The following is a 4,138-nucleotide window of genomic DNA, read 5'->3' on the forward strand; positions in this document are numbered from 1 at the left end:
ATTGAATCCTACTCAGAATACCACAGACAAGGTTTAGACCTTCCGCATTCTCTTGAATGCCGCCATCAATTCTAGCTTATACCACGAAGATTCTGATTAAGGAACCCAAGAGATATCCACTCAATCTAAGGTAGAACGGAGGTGGTTGTCAGGCACACGTTCATAGGTGAGAATGATGATGAGTGTCACGGATCATCACATTCATCAAGTTGAAGAACAAGTGATATCTTAGAACAAGAACAAGCGGAATTGAATAGAAGAACAATAGTAATTGCATTAATACTCGAGGTACAGCAGAGCTCCACACCTTAATCTATGGTGTGTAGAAACTCCACCGTTGAAAATACATAAGAATAAAGTCTAGGCATGGCCGAGAGGCCAGCCCCCATGATCTAAGATAGCATAAGACTACTCAAAGATAGCTACCAAGATGAGAATACAATAGTAAAAGGTCCTATTTGTAGAGACCTAGTAGCCTAGGGTTTACAAAGATGAGTAAATGACATAAAAATCCACTTCCGGGTCCACTTGGTGTGTGCTTGGGCTGAGCATTGAAGCATTTTCGTGTAGAGACTCCTCTTGGAGTTAAATGCCAGCTTTGGTGCCAGTTTGGGCGTTTAACTCCCATCCTTGTGCCAGTTCCAGCGTTTAACGCTGGGAATTCTGAGGGTGACTTTGAACGCCGGTTTCGGCCATCAAATCTTGAGAAAAGTATGGACTATCATATATTGCTGGAAAGTCCAAGATGTCTACTTTCCAACGCCGTTGAGAACGCGCCAATTGGGTTTCTGTAGCTCCAGAAAATCCATTTCGAGTGCAGGGAGGTCAGAATCCAATAGCATCTGCAATCCTTTTTAGCCTCTGAATCAGATTTTTGCTCAGGTCCCTCAATTTCAGCCAGAAAATACCTGAAATCACAGAAAAACACACAAACTCATAGTAAAGTCCAGAAATGTGATTTTTGCATAAAAACTAATAATGCTGTTGACATCTATCACAGCTTCTGCTGTGGCTAGGAAAGGTCTTCCAAGGATGATGCATTCATCCTCTTCCTTCCTAGTGTCTAAGATTATGAAATCAGTAGGGATGTAAAGGCCTTAAATTATCCGCTCATCATCCTCCACTATTCCATAAGCTTGTCTTAATGACTTGTCTGCCAATTGTAATGAGAACAAGGCAGGTTGTACCTCAATGATCCCTAGCTTCTCCATTACAGAGAGTGGCATAAGATTTATCCCTGACCCGAGATCACATAGAGCCTTTTCAAAGGTCATGGTGCCTATGGTACAAGGTATTAAGAACTTGCCAGGATCTTGTTTCTTTTGAGGTAGAGTTTTCTGAATCCAAGAATCTAGTTCATTAATGAGCAAGGGAGGTTCACTTTTCCAAGTCTCATTACCAAATAACTTGGCATTCAGCTTCACGATAGCTCCTAAGTATTGAGCAACTTGCTCTCCAGTCACATCTTCATCCTCTTCAGAGGAAGAATAGTCTTCAGAGCTCATGAATGGCAGAAGGAGATTTAATGGAATGAATAGTCTCCAGTCACCATTGTTAAAGCCTTGTTGAGGCTTTTGTTGATGCTTCCATGAGAAATTTGGATGATTTCTCCATGATGAGTTATAGGTGTTTCCATAAGGTTCACCCATGTAATTAACCTCTGCCATGGCAGGGTTTTCAGGATCATAGGCTTCTTCAGAAGCTGCCTCCTTAGTATTGTTGGATGCATGTTGCCATCCATTCAGACTTTGAGAGATCATGTTGACTTGCTGAGTCAATACTTTGTTCTGAGCCAATATAACTTGTTGAGTCAACACTTTGTTCTGAGCCAATATGGAATTCAGAGCATCAATTTTAAGAACTCCTTTCTTCTGAGGTATCCCATTATTCACGGAATTCCTCTCAGAAGTGTACATGAATTGGTTATTTGTAACCATGTCAATGAGTTCTTGAGCTTCTGCAGGTGTTTTCTTTAGGTGAATGGATCCACCTGCAGAATGGTCCAATGACATTTTCGAAAATTCAGATAGAAAGACCATAATAGAATATATCTAATATGGTCCATTCTGAAAACATGTCAGATGGACATCTTTTGGTTAGCTACTTGTATCTTTCCCAAGCTTCATAGAGGGATTCACCATCTTTTTGTTTGAAGGTTTGAACATCCACTCTTAGCTTGCTCAACTTTTGAGGAGGAAAGAATTTATCCAAGAAGGCAGTGACCAGCTTATCCCAGGAGTCTAGGCTATCCTTAGGTTGTGAATCCAACTATGTTCTAGCTCTGTCTCTTACAGCAAAAGGGAAAAGCATGAGCCTGTAGACTTCAGGATCTACTCTATTCGTCTTTACAGTCTCACAAATCTGCAAGAACTCAGTTAAAAACTGATAGGGATCTTCTGATGGAAGTCCATAAAGAACAAGAAAAGAAAGAGGAATCCTCTATGTCACAGTATAGAGATTCCTTTATGTTAATAGAAAAAGAAAGGGGAGAAGAAAGTAGAAGAGGGGATTCGGATATTAGGTGAAGAGGGGTGAAGAGAAGTGTTAGTAATTAAATAAATAAATAGAATAAGAAAAGAGAGGGAGAATTTCGAAAACAATTTTGAAAAAGAGGTTAGTAATTTTCGAAAATTAAAGATAAGATAAGATTAAAATTAAAATTTAAAACAAAAAATTTTTGAAAAAGAGATGAGATATTTTTGAAAATTAGAGAGGGAAAAGTAGTTAGTTGGTTTTGAAAAAGATATGAGACAAACAAAAAGTCAAAGAGTTAGTTGAAAAAGATATTAAAATCAAATTTGAAAAAGATAAGAAGATAAGAGGTTAGATAATATATTTTGAAATCAAATTTTGAAAAAAGATAAAATTTTTGAAAAAGATAGGATAAAAGATAAAAAGATTTAATTTTTAAATTTAAAATTACTTACTTCACTAACAAGAAACTTCAAGATATGATTCTAGAACTTAAAGATTGAACCTTTCTTAACAAGAAAGTAACAAACTTCAAATTTTTGAACCAATCACATCAATTGTTAGCTAATTTTTGAAAATTAGATGTAAAGATTTTGAAAATATTTTGAAAAAGATTTTTGTAATTTTCAAAAAATAGAAAAAAGATGAAAAAGATATGATTTTTGAAAAAAAAAAATTTGAAAAGATAAGATTTTTAAAATTGAAATTTTGACTTGACTTGTAAGAAACAACTAATTTTAAAAATTTTTTGACCAAGTCAACCCATAATTTCGAAAATTTGGAGGGAAATAAGGAAAAGATATGTTTTTGATTTTGGAAATTTTTAAAGATGAGAGAGAAAAACCTAAAAATGACCCAAAATATGAAAATTTTGGATCAAACACATACTGCATGCAAGAACACTATGAATGTCAAGATGAACACCAAGAACACTTTGAAGATCATGATGAACATCAAGGACATAATTTTGAAAAATTTTTGATGCAAAGAAAACATGCAAGACACCAAACTTAGAAATCTTTAATGCATGGACTCTAACAAACGAAAAATGCATATGAAAAACAACAAACAACACAAAACAAGAAATCATCAAGATCAAACAAGAAGACTTGTCAAGAACAACTTGAAGATCATGAAGAACACTATGAATGCATGAGATTTTCAAAAAATGCAAGAAAAACTTTAAAAGCATGCAATTGACACCAAACTTAAAAATTAACACAAGACTCAAACAAGAAACACAAAATATTTTTTATTTTTATGATTTTCTAATTTTTTTGTATTTTTATTTTAATTTTTTCGAAAAACATAGTTAGAAAAACGAAAAAGAAAAGAAAAAATTTTGAAAAAGATTTTTGAAAAGAAAATTACCTAATCAGAGCAACAAGATGAACCGTCAGTTGTCCATACTCGAACAATCCCCGGCAACGGCGCCAAAAACTTGGTGGACGAAATTGTGATTCCCTTTTTTTCTTGTAATTGGATTTATAAAAGATGTATACTCTGAGGGCATTGTTTATTTTCTTCACAATCTCGTTCAACTAACCAGCAAGTGTACTGGGTCGTCCAAGTAATAAACCTTACGTGAGTAAGGGTCGATCCAACAGAGATTGTTGGTATGAAGCAAGCTATGGTCACCTTGTAAATCTCAGTTAGGCAGATTAAA

Source organism: Arachis duranensis, chromosome 2 (assembly GCF_000817695.3).
Source record: "Arachis duranensis cultivar V14167 chromosome 2, aradu.V14167.gnm2.J7QH, whole genome shotgun sequence".
NCBI classification, from domain to species: Eukaryota; Viridiplantae; Streptophyta; class Magnoliopsida; order Fabales; family Fabaceae; genus Arachis; species Arachis duranensis.